This window comes from Coffea eugenioides, chromosome 6, assembly GCF_003713205.1.
Source record: "Coffea eugenioides isolate CCC68of chromosome 6, Ceug_1.0, whole genome shotgun sequence".
Taxonomy (NCBI): domain Eukaryota; kingdom Viridiplantae; phylum Streptophyta; class Magnoliopsida; order Gentianales; family Rubiaceae; genus Coffea; species Coffea eugenioides.
Window position 1 is genome coordinate 35,878,204 of NC_040040.1, and position 14,273 is coordinate 35,892,476.

The window sequence follows — 14,273 nt, forward strand, 5'->3', positions numbered from 1 at the left end:
CATATTACAAACAACTTGCCTGAGCCGGATAAGCGCATAACCACTACGCCCTTGGTGTCAGTTTTCTAGCGTTGCCGTTAAATGATCAATGATATCAGCATGGCTTTCTTACAAATATCCTATATTAACTAGAAGCAAAAATGCTTACTTTACGTTCCTCAAAAAAAGCACAAAAGGAAAAAAAAAAAGTTGAAAGCCTGAAGCATAAATTTCCCACAAAAACCCACAGAAACTATACTTGATCTTATTGTCTCAAAATCAAAGTTAAATCTACAAATACGCATTGCTTCCTTCCATTGCCGCCTGTATGATGCCCATTGCTTTTTTAATGAACATGTATGGAGTGGAGTACGCAAGTGAAAGCTGCTGTCTCTATCACATATTTTATGCTCACTGGTGCGTGTTTTTGGGTGTGGATTTCTGGATGCGTTTTTGTCTATAAAACAAAGAGAAAAGTTCGATGAGAGAAAAAACTATTCAGGTCAGGAGTAAATTGAGAAAAATTAATGCTACCAAAAATTCTAGAGCTAGTGCGTCCAGATGATCAGAGCTTCGGGCACTTATATAGCTTTCATGAACTCTAAAATTGATATGGGTCTGGTTCATTGTTGTTGGTGATGGCAGCTTGTTTTCTTTGTTCTTGTGTTGTTTCTTCTATTCTCATGCTCCTCCTGGCTGTTGCATTTGGAATTTTTCCTTTTCTTCTGTTGGAATTTGGTGGTTGGGACATGGTTTGGGTAAAGGCTGGAGAGACGTTGGAGCGAAATTTTCTTTTTCTTTTTCTGTTTTTTCTTTCTTTTGTTGCAGTGTGCGTTGCACGTTCTTAGATTTTTCAGCAATCTAAGATAGTTGCTAATTTTTATTTTCAGACTTTTTGTTCCTTTGTTTTTTTTATTGTTAACCTATCTTTTCCTTTATTATAATTTTCACTTGTTTAACTTTGTTAGCAACATGGGGATGACAGTAATACAGCCAAACATGAGGGTTTCATCTGTAATTTGGTTAAACTTCAAGGAAGGTATTTGCAACTAATGCTACAATTAACTATCATAAAGGTTAGATTGATCATTTGATTATTAAGAGAATCATAAAAGAAAAGGTTATATTTGGATGTTATCATTTTCTGAAAATTAATCTGATTGTTTGAATTGGGAATTTTGAATGGAGCTGAGTCGAGGAGCTCGACTCGAGCTCGATATGTGCTCGGCCAAAAGCTCGAGCTCGAGCTCGATTAATCGAGCTCGATCTCGATCTCGAGCTGCTCGATAGAGCTATCGAGTCGAGCTCGAGCCCATAAATTTGATACTCGAAAGCTCGACGAGCTTTATCGAGTATCGCATAAAAATTTAAAAAAAAATTATATATAAAATTACTAATATTATTAAATAAATTCTGAGGAATAATTATGGGTGAAGTGATAATTATACTAAAAAGAATAGTCAAGTTCCTACTTCCCAATTCAGTTGCTGTGGTCATTCTGCTGTTCTCAGTTGGAGGAAGCCAAGACAAGGCCATTTCGCTTGACACAAGCTATCCCTGGGTCCAAGTCCTTGGTAAAAATAAAATCAAACTGCTTGGATAATTAAATGTTATATTTGCATAAGAAATAATACAATAATCATAATAATGATAATACAATAATATTGGTGTAATAAAACTGCCATTAATTTAAATATTTACTTATAATGCCCAAAGAGCCTAATTACCAATTTTTTCTTCTCGCGCTCAAATATAACATTAACCCGCATGCGAGCTAACCTTGAAATAGAAAAAACACAGAATCCCGCTTGCGGGTTTCAGGAGTATTCGGATATTCTCATATGCACCTATGCAAATCGAACCAACCGGATATCTTATCCGTATCCCATTTTTTTAAATAAAAATCTTATAAATTTGAAAAATAAAATCAAATTTAGATGTATTAGGGTTTTAAAAATATTATATAAGTGATAAAAATTTAAATGAAGCAAAATGCATGTTTTAATATGAATTGCTATATTGAAGGATAGCACAGTTTTTTGCGCTCAATTTTTGCTGAATTCTGGTTTAGAAAACAAATGTTTTCGAGCTCATTTTACGAGCTTAGTTCGAGTACTCGAGCTCGAATCTTATACGAGTTCGAGCTCGAGTTCTCTTTAATTACATCGAGTCGAGTTCGAGTCCGAAGTTTGAGGCTTGTTCGAGCTCGAGCTCGAGCTCGAGCAGTACTCATAACCTTCGAGCTCGAGCTCGAGTATGGTACTACTCGAGCTCGACTCGGCTCAACTCCACCCCTACATTTACCCTTTCAGATTCATTTTCAGTTCGTCTGAAATTTTGTTTCTCTATTGAGTCATACAAATGCATTTACCTTTATAGGTTGACTTAAATTACAAAAGGCATGGTAGAAGGCAAGAAAATTAGATGCACGATTTATTAGGATAGCAAACAGTTTCTATTTAACTTCCAAACTGGAAATTACATTTGTATTTAGCAGTTTGTTTACCTAGAATTTGATTAATTGTCAAGACAAAATTTTAGGAATTATACTTACTTTGTAGAATTTTTTCTACAGCACAAAGAAAAACCAACGTAATTTCTATTTTTGACTCTACTGTAGAGTTTACTACCACTTACAATTTAAACTTTAACTGACGGTAGAAAATTAGTTAAATTGTTCTTAATATGTAAGTTATTGGTTGAATTAACTTGAAATAATTATCAGAGTGCGTGAAAAAGGTAGAAGCAAAAAGATAATTTATGTATGTAGCCCTTGTGTGGCACATGCAAAGATAATGTACAGCTTCTATGGTTTGAAAATTTACATTTTAACTCCATATGCTTTAGATTATATTGAACTATTAAATTTTTAGTTATAATTAAGGGTTAATTACGTTTACCTCTCTTTGAGGTTTAACTAAATTACAAGACCAACCCTTAAGTTTGGCCATATTACAAACAACTTGCCTGAGCCGGATAAGCGCATAACCACTACGCCCTTGGTGTCAGTTTTCTAGCGTTGCCGTTAAATGATCAATGATATCAGCATGGCTTTCTTACAAATATCCTATATTAACTAGAAGCAAAAATGCTTACTTTACGTTCCTCAAAAAAAGCACAAAAGGAAAAAAAAAAAGTTGAAAGCCTGAAGCATAAATTTCCCACAAAAACCCACAGAAACTATACTTGATCTTATTGTCTCAAAATCAAAGTTAAATCTACAAATACGCATTGCTTCCTTCCATTGCCGCCTGTATGATGCCCATTGCTTTTTTAATGAACATGTATGGAGTGGAGTACGCAAGTGAAAGCTGCTGTCTCTATCACATATTTTATGCTCACTGGTGCGTGTTTTTGGGTGTGGATTTCTGGATGCGTTTTTGTCTATAAAACAAAGAGAAAAGTTCGATGAGAGAAAAAACTATTCAGGTCAGGAGTAAATTGAGAAAAATTAATGCTACCAAAAATTCTAGAGCTAGTGCGTCCAGATGATCAGAGCTTCGGGCACTTATATAGCTTTCATGAACTCTAAAATTGATATGGGTCTGGTTCATTGTTGTTGGTGATGGCAGCTTGTTTTCTTTGTTCTTGTGTTGTTTCTTCTATTCTCATGCTCCTCCTGGCTGTTGCATTTGGAATTTTTCCTTTTCTTCTGTTGGAATTTGGTGGTTGGGACATGGTTTGGGTAAAGGCTGGAGAGACGTTGGAGCGAAATTTTCTTTTTCTTTTTCTGTTTTTTCTTTCTTTTGTTGCAGTGTGCGTTGCACGTTCTTAGATTTTTCAGCAATCTAAGATAGTTGCTAATTTTTATTTTCAGACTTTTTGTTCCTTTGTTTTTTTTATTGTTAACCTATCTTTTCCTTTATTATAATTTTCACTTGTTTAACTTTGTTAGCAACATGGGGATGACAGTAATACAGCCAAACATGAGGGTTTCATCTGTAATTTGGTTAAACTTCAAGGAAGGTATTTGCAACTAATGCTACAATTAACTATCATAAAGGTTAGATTGATCATTTGATTATTAAGAGAATCATAAAAGAAAAGGTTATATTTGGATGTTATCATTTTCTGAAAATTAATCTGATTGTTTGAATTGGGAATTTTGAATGGAGCTGAGTCGAGGAGCTCGACTCGAGCTCGATATGTGCTCGGCCAAAAGCTCGAGCTCGAGCTCGATTAATCGAGCTCGATCTCGATCTCGAGCTGCTCGATAGAGCTATCGAGTCGAGCTCGAGCCCATAAATTTGATACTCGAAAGCTCGACGAGCTTTATCGAGTATCGCATAAAAATTTAAAAAAAAATTATATATAAAATTACTAATATTATTAAATAAATTCTGAGGAATAATTATGGGTGAAGTGATAATTATACTAAAAAGAATAGTCAAGTTCCTACTTCCCAATTCAGTTGCTGTGGTCATTCTGCTGTTCTCAGTTGGAGGAAGCCAAGACAAGGCCATTTCGCTTGACACAAGCTATCCCTGGGTCCAAGTCCTTGGTAAAAATAAAATCAAACTGCTTGGATAATTAAATGTTATATTTGCATAAGAAATAATACAATAATCATAATAATGATAATACAATAATATTGGTGTAATAAAACTGCCATTAATTTAAATATTTACTTATAATGCCCAAAGAGCCTAATTACCAATTTTTTCTTCTCGCGCTCAAATATAACATTAACCCGCATGCGAGCTAACCTTGAACTAGAAAAAACACAGAATCCCGCTTGCGGGTTTCAGGAGTATTCGGATATTCTCATATGCACCTATGCAAATCGAACCAACCGGATATCTTATCCGTATCCCATTTTTTTAAATAAAAATCTTATAAATTTGAAAAATAAAATCAAATTTAGATGTATTAGGGTTTTAAAAATATTATATAAGTGATAAAAATTTAAATGAAGCAAAATGCATGTTTTAATATGAATTGCTATATTGAAGGATAGCACAGTTTTTTGCGCTCAATTTTTGCTGAATTCTGGTTTAGAAAACAAATGTTTTCGAGCTCATTTTACGAGCTTAGTTCGAGTACTCGAGCTCGAATCTTATACGAGTTCGAGCTCGAGTTCTCTTTAATTACATCGAGTCGAGTTCGAGTCCGAAGTTTGAGGCTTGTTCGAGCTCGAGCTCGAGCTCGAGCAGTACTCATAACCTTCGAGCTCGAGCTCGAGTATGGTACTACTCGAGCTCGACTCGGCTCAACTCCACCCCTACATTTACCCTTTCAGATTCATTTTCAGTTCGTCTGAAATTTTGTTTCTCTATTGAGTCATACAAATGCATTTACCTTTATAGGTTGACTTAAATTACAAAAGGCATGGTAGAAGGCAAGAAAATTAGATGCACGATTTATTAGGATAGCAAACAGTTTCTATTTAACTTCCAAACTGGAAATTACATTTGTATTTAGCAGTTTGTTTACCTAGAATTTGATTAATTGTCAAGACAAAATTTTAGGAATTATACTTACTTTGTAGAATTTTTTCTACAGCACAAAGAAAAACCAACGTAATTTCTATTTTTGACTCTACTGTAGAGTTTACTACCACTTACAATTTAAACTTTAACTGACGGTAGAAAATTAGTTAAATTGTTCTTAATATGTAAGTTATTGGTTGAATTAACTTGAAATAATTATCAGAGTGCGTGAAAAAGGTAGAAGCAAAAAGATAATTTATGTATGTAGCCCTTGTGTGGCACATGCAAAGATAATGTACAGCTTCTATGGTTTGAAAATTTACATTTTAACTCCATATGCTTTAGATTATATTGAACTATTAAATTTTTAGTTATAATTAAGGGTTAATTACGTTTACCTCTCTTTGAGGTTTAACTAAATTACAAGACCAACCCTTAAGTTTGGCCATATTACAAACAACTTGCCTGAGCCGGATAAGCGCATAACCACTACGCCCTTGGTGTCAGTTTTCTAGCGTTGCCGTTAAATGATCAATGATATCAGCATGGCTTTCTTACAAATATCCTATATTAACTAGAAGCAAAAATGCTTACTTTACGTTCCTCAAAAAAAGCACAAAAGGAAAAAAAAAAAGTTGAAAGCCTGAAGCATAAATTTCCCACAAAAACCCACAGAAACTATACTTGATCTTATTGTCTCAAAATCAAAGTTAAATCTACAAATACGCATTGCTTCCTTCCATTGCCGCCTGTATGATGCCCATTGCTTTTTTAATGAACATGTATGGAGTGGAGTACGCAAGTGAAAGCTGCTGTCTCTATCACATATTTTATGCTCACTGGTGCGTGTTTTTGGGTGTGGATTTCTGGATGCGTTTTTGTCTATAAAACAAAGAGAAAAGTTCGATGAGAGAAAAAACTATTCAGGTCAGGAGTAAATTGAGAAAAATTAATGCTACCAAAAATTCTAGAGCTAGTGCGTCCAGATGATCAGAGCTTCGGGCACTTATATAGCTTTCATGAACTCTAAAATTGATATGGGTCTGGTTCATTGTTGTTGGTGATGGCAGCTTGTTTTCTTTGTTCTTGTGTTGTTTCTTCTATTCTCATGCTCCTCCTGGCTGTTGCATTTGGAATTTTTCCTTTTCTTCTGTTGGAATTTGGTGGTTGGGACATGGTTTGGGTAAAGGCTGGAGAGACGTTGGAGCGAAATTTTCTTTTTCTTTTTCTGTTTTTTCTTTCTTTTGTTGCAGTGTGCGTTGCACGTTCTTAGATTTTTCAGCAATCTAAGATAGTTGCTAATTTTTATTTTCAGACTTTTTGTTCCTTTGTTTTTTTTATTGTTAACCTATCTTTTCCTTTATTATAATTTTCACTTGTTTAACTTTGTTAGCAACATGGGGATGACAGTAATACAGCCAAACATGAGGGTTTCATCTGTAATTTGGTTAAACTTCAAGGAAGGTATTTGCAACTAATGCTACAATTAACTATCATAAAGGTTAGATTGATCATTTGATTATTAAGAGAATCATAAAAGAAAAGGTTATATTTGGATGTTATCATTTTCTGAAAATTAATCTGATTGTTTGAATTGGGAATTTTGAATGCCATTACTGTGGTGTCATAGCAGCTTTGATTCCTTTAGGGACAGCTACTGCCGAACTTTGATTATCTACTAATTACTTGAATTTATAGCTGATTGGGTACTCTTATCGCAAATTGAATTGAGTCCGCTGAACATGACTAAGAACGCTGATGGGAACTTGAAGAAATATATGGTAGATCTAGGTAGTATTGTCAGGGGGGTTAGTAATAGAAGTGATGGGTTTGAGAGGACTTCATCTGTTCTGGAAAATAGGCTGGAGAATGTGAAAAATTCAACTCATAACATGGATTTTAATTATGAAGGTTTGATGGCTATGGTTGCTTAGATGGTCACTGATATATTGAGCTTGAATACCACTGTCCATGGGTTGATATCTAGTATGGCAAAACTCTACAAGAAGGGGCATGATGATTATGTGAAGCTGGTAAGAAAGAGAACGGAAGAATAGAAGGAAAGGATCTGGGAAGAATGATTGTAAGCAGAATAATAGACTCCCGAGGATTGACTTCCCTGTGTTTGAGGGAGAAGATCCCAGAGAGTGGGTGAGAAAGGCAACCCAATGCTTCAGGATCCATGAAATTGAGGGAGATAAGAGGACTGAGATTGTTGAGCTATATTTGAAGGGAAAAGCTGAAACATAGTTTCACAGTAACTTTAATAGGAGATTAGCAGTATCATGGGCTGAAACATGGTTTCACAGTAACTTTAATAGGAGGTTAGCAGTATCATGGGCTGAGTTCATAGATGCTCTTTGTAAGAGATTTGGTGATAGATCTCCTGAGGAGATGTTGGAAGAGTTTTCCAAGATTTCTCAAGCTGGAACAGTCACTGACTACTAAAAGATGTTTGAGATTTTGAAAGCTCTATCTAATACCATTTTTTACCACCTATGCATGAATCATATTATATCTCAATCCTCATGAGTGGACTTAAAGAAAAGATTAAAAACTAAGTGAAAATGTTTGAACACATTAACCTCAGCTCAAACAATGGAAGTTGCTGAACTGCAATAAAAAACAGTATTAGCTATTCATAAAGCCAGAAACCAACCTTTCAACCTCAAGAGCCAAATTTTCAGAAGAACCAACACTTCAGTTCTAATACTTAGAAACCTTTTTCAAAACATTCAACCACACCCAAATGGAACGTAGACAACCTAAGAAACCAGAAAACTGCACCACCAAACCATTTCGTCCTTCAATAAACCTTCGAATTAGTTTAAGAAGCTGAATTCAATGCTAAGAAGTAGAAGAGCCTTTGTTATAAGTGTGATGAACCTTGTACTTATGATCATGTATGCAAACAAGCTCATGTGAATTATATACTAGTAGTAAACATGATGATCCTGTGCTAGTTGATGCAAAACCAAAAAAGAAAGTAAAAAATTACTGACTATATGGAAGAGGCTGAGAATGAGGAAACAGTGGAAATCTTCATCCATGCTTTTGCTGGCAGTTCAAGTCATAAAACCATTAGGATTAAGGATATGATTAAGGGAAGAACTGTTAGTATCTTAATAGATACTAGGGGTCCGCACTACTTTATTAATGAGAACATAGCTCATGCATTGAGATGCAAATTGAATGAAGCTAAACCTTTGAATATGATAGTAGCTAACAGAGAGATATTGAGCTCTAAGAGGTTGCAAGCACCATTAATTTGGCGAAATTTGGGTTTGAATTCCAATGAGTACATTGAAATTGGGTGGCAGCGAATGTTTTTTGGAGTTAACCAGTTGAGCAGATTCAGTCCAATGGAATTTGATTGTAGGAAACTCAACATGAAATTTAAGAAAGATAAAGAAGAGGTAATGATGCAGAAGATGAGTGATGAAGTGCAGTTGAAGCTAATTAGGGGAAAGATGGTAATTATATAGAGAACGAAACAAGTAAATGGTATTGCTGCTGAACTAAGTGCAGTAAAAGAGGACAATGGAGCAGAAGAGCCGATTTTATCTGGGATAGCTGAACTATTGGAAGAATATTAGGGTACTTTTGTTGTAACCAATGGATTACCTTCTTAGGGGAATCATGCCTCCCAAATTGTGCTCAAGGAGGGGGCAAAGCCTTTTAAGCTCAAACCTTATAGGTGTCCTTATAGGTGTCCCTATATCCAAAAAAACAAAGATATATGTAGTTTACTTTAGAGCTTTAAATATGTGAAATTTTGATGGATTTAGTTGCCAAAAAGATGTTTCATACACCCTAAGATATGTTATCTTGATTGATATTGGTTTTGCCATGAAAATAGGGTTGAAAATTGGAAGGTTAACTTGAGGAATTTGGGGTTTTATTGCTGCAAATTCTTTCTTGGTTGGTCAAGTAAGAGAGTGAGAGTTGAGGTGTAAGTTTAGGGCGATTTTGACTTCCTATGCTTGAGTTACTTGCGAACACCTTGATTTTCACATATAGGTTGGTTTTGAGTTAAAGCAAAGCGATTTAAGAGGAGGAAAATCTTGTTTGCCCTAAAAATGTTTTATAGTTGGAAGTGTCCAGCTTTAAACTCGAGATTTTTGTCACTTTGCTTCAAAAAGTCATGTTTACACTTAACATATTTTTGCTCCATGCTATGCCTATGGTAGTGAGCTACATCTATGTGGTTTTCACAAGTACAAGGTGTGATTTTTGAACCACTATGTTGGAAGTTTGATGGCTTCTTATTATATTATATCTAATCGCAGATTTTCGAGAGTGGCCAGGCAACAGAGCTTGAGCTTGTCATTGATAGACCTTAATTAGTTGGTGAGTGTACCAATTGCATGGTAGAACTTGCTCCTTGCTTGAAATGCTCTTTTGATGTGAATGAGCAACACTTGACATGAGATCGTGATTGAATGAATGTTACTGCTATGCTCTTGACTTGTTTTGGTTGGGCGACTGTGTTTTTTATCACACTTGCCCTAATTGGACTAAAGTATTGTGCACTGTTTGCAAGTGAATTGATATTCATGTGCATGACTTGAAAGTAACTGCCTAGGATTTCAAACCCCATCGGCTAGTTAGTTGAATCAAGCCAGTAAGGGCTTGGTTCAAGAGATTGACGAACCATGGGTACTGTTTATTGTTTATTCCACTAGATTTGGTCTATTGGATTCGGTATACTCGAGTATTACCTCTACTGTTATCTTTGGAATTTGGACTCGATAAGGGATTGATCGGTGGATGGAGATTGGAGATAAGCGGTACTCTACTGAATTTGTTATTATATTTCCATGGTTGACGGAGTGTCAACGGATCCTGATCAAGCTACTGCCAGACTAGCTCACAAGAGGAAACTGTATCTTTATGCATGAAAATGTTAATTGCTTATTTGACTTGTTTACTTGAAATGTTAATGACTTATCTTGTGAACGTTTACTTTCTTCAGTTTGAGATTGAGATATATGTAATTGCCAACTTGCTACTTCATTTGCATGTTGTCTTGGAATCTCACTAGGCGATAGCTCACTCCGTTAGTTTGTTTCCTTACAGGCGGCGAAAACGTGGGTGTGTGAGTTGGAGAAGGCTAGCGTATTTGGTTTAGATCCTTTGTCTATTGTTCTAGTGTTCTTCTAGTTTTAGTGGGTTGACTTGAATTTGAATCTCTTGTTATATTTTGGGTTTGTATGGGATTTGATGACCACGAATGTATATATCTAAGTTTCAAAGTTGCTATTGCTTTTGTTATCAAGGTTCTTGTATTGCATTGGGACTTGTGCGTGAGACTTGGCGAGAGTTGGGCATGCGGTCCGCCAAGTCCTGGGGTACACCCGAGAGGGAGGTGGGGTCGTCACAGTTCATTTGTGCCATTTTCTTGTACTAGCACCAACAATGTTTAGGCTTTCTCTTGCTGGCAAAATAAACGTGAGTTTGTTGAAAAAATTGGCTATTAACATAGTCAAATTAGAGCAATTTGATGGAGGTAATGCTATCTATTGGCAAATTGTTTTCTTCTAACTTCACTACAAGTGGTCTATGTGTTGACCACTCCAAAACTTCATGTTGTCAGCATTGAGGAAGAGACGCTTGATGATCTGCGAAGGCTCCCAAAATGGGAGAATGATAATGAGATTTGTCTTAGTCATATCCTTAGTGCAATAAGTCATGGTCTGTTCGATGTTTACCATACTATTAGCATCACCAAGGAACTATGGGGGATCATTTGGAGGCTAAGTACATGCATGAAGTCACTTCAAGTAAGAAGTCCCTTGTCTCTAATTTCAATAACTATAAAATGGTAGATAATATATCTATCATGGAACAATTTGTAGAAATTGAAAGGTTTCTCAATCATTACAACCAATATAATTTAGATATGGATGAAGCCATAATTGACACCTTCTTGCCATAATTGTATGTTCCATAATAGATAAATTGACACCTTCTTGGAAGGACTTCAAGAGAGATCTCAAAACATAAGAAAGAGGAAATCTCTCTTGAAACTCTTACTTAATCTCTTCGTGTAGAAAAAGAAATTTACATGCATGAAAAGAAGGACACTCGAGTTTTTGAAGAGAACAAAGATTCTTCAAAATAAAGTGCATGTAGTTAAAGAGAGATGAACAAACAAATCCCAAGGAGGCAAGAGAAGACATCAATCCAAGAATAAACCCAACAATAATAAAAGGAAGAAGAGGGGGTGAATGCTCCTATGTCAAAATGAAGCATACTACATGTCCGAGTGCAAGATTCTCAAAAACAAATGAGAGAAGCAAGACTCTTCTTACAATTCTGGCAAAGTTCTTGTGGCTATGATCTCTAAAATCAACCTTGTTGAAGATGACTTTGCTTGGTAAATTGATTCATGGACTACTCGACACATGCAAGAACAAGGAATTCTTCAAATCCATGAAAGTGGTTGATGATGACACCATTGTTTGCATGGAAAATTCTCCCACCATTCCGATTATAGGAATTGGTGAAGTAGAATTAGTATTTACTTTTAGAAATCTTGTAACTCTTTCTAATATATTCTGTGTATAATGTAAGTTCCAAAACAACCTAAGAGGGGCGTAAATTATGTTGACAAAAAAATAAAGCAAGCAAAGGCGAAATTTTTCACCAAATTTTTCACCAAATTATTCAACCAAAATAACTTAAATAATCAAGAACTCAAGTAAACACAATAACAAGAGATATAAACAAATTAAGACATACAAACAAGTAACGAAAAGAGAACAATAAAGTAAAAGGATTGCAAACCAATCAAACTCCCAAACTTCTTCCAAACTTGCTGTTGAATCCACTAGCAAGTTCTTCAATTGTTGGTGAAACTAATCAACTTGTATAAGTGAAGGTTCACTCTTTGCTCACCCTAAACTTTTTAGTTGAGTCAAAGAGTTTTACAACTTACCCAATTTAATCCTCAATTAGCTATAATTGAAAGATCACCCAATCAATTAGGAACTACATACAAGTGAGACTCACCTTGTCCAAGATTTTACTTCTCCTCAATGAGAAATCTCACAAATCTAAGAACTTTCCAGACCTATACAATATTCAAAGTATTTTTCTACCCAAAAGTCACTCTTGAAAGCTTGTATCTCATGTAGGCAAAAGTTCATCATATTTTCAAACTTGGGGTATTTATACATAGTGAAAATTTGTTCCAAACGTCTCTCCAATGGTCAAAAAACTAGTTGTCGAAAAACTAGCCGTTAGAGTTGTCAAATGTTAGATCCTGTGTCTGACACCCTATTGAACATCCTATCCTATTGCTTTGCATCTGATAGCCTTGCATCTGACAGAAATAGATTGTTTGACTTCCTTTCTCAATTGTGTCGGATGGCCGATAGGAGAGATGAGTCTCCAATCGATATGTCCGATATTTTGCTTTGTCTTTCAGACGTACTATAGTTTTATTCTTTGTCCGAGGGGCTGCGTCTGAAAAGTACTCGCTAATTGTTGGACATTCGATACTATGCCATGCATCTGATCCTTCCGTCTGATAGTCATTATTGTCTTTCAACCTTTCTTATTTGTTTACCTTCTCTTTCTATTTGGCAAGGTGACTATTCTAAATCATTTCTCATGTAAAAACATTAGTCCAAATCATCATTTTGTTTGTTAATCATCAAAACTAAGGATTGATCAATCTAAATCTTTCAATCTCCCCCTTTTTGATGATGACAAATAAATTGATGATTTCTTTGTTGAAATAAAGTTAAAATAGACTCCTCCTCAACACAAGCCAACATTAAAAAAAATAACATCTAATCTACTCCCTTTTTTAGCGTCATAAAAAATAAAGTATGTAAGTACGAAGAGAAATTGCTTATAGATAATTGCAAGTAAAACTCCCCGAAAGATCAAATTCACATCAATTTTATCATCATTCTTATCAATTATCTTCTCCTTAAAATAACCATGTAAATCAAGTAAGCACAAAGGGATAAATCACATTCAAAAAGTTACTTCCCTTCAAAGGCATATCAACAAGTACACACAAGGGAATCATTTAAAGGATTATTTTAAAGGCAATTTTTACTTATCCTTTCTATAGTACTTCCTATTTTGAAAAAAATATATAAATAGGCACCAATGGTAACATAAAAGTATCATCAAAACAAGTGTTGATCAACATTTAAACACATGTAATGCAACTTCCTCTATCATTGTGAGGTTAAGAATATTCCCTCTTTCTAAACATGAATGGATGGATAACTAATACATTTTCTTGCGTGATGTCGATAAGCATAGATATTGCATGTAAGTACAAAATTGACAATCAAGTCACTTATACAAAATAATATGTTAGGTTCAATTAAGTTAGGGTAGAATGTTCTCACACTTAAATTAGGAGATACATTATAGCTAGTGGTTAACCTATGTCAAATTTAGATAACTAATATAATCTATATATAAAGGTCATAGGAAGTAGACATAAAGGATTTTCTACCACATATTGCTCTTGGTAAAACTCACCCATTTCTTTTGTAAATCATGAATATATTTGAGATAAATTTGGAAATTACTATAATCAAGCATTTATATGTCCAAATTCATCATTTTGAAAGACATTTTCACACATAGGACATATATAAATAGAATTTTAAAATAATTAGGTATAACAAATCCATGTGTTATGTTCTCATAAGATGCAAATCACAATACACATCAATTAAACATTCAAATATCACATATTTGCTTCATACAAAATTTGAGATAAGAAAGTTTAGTTTTAAAAGTATACTTCAATAGCATTTCATCTATTTACAATAGTTATCATTCTTATTGTCCAAAATAAATGCAAGCTTTACTTTTTCTTCTGTTCTTCAT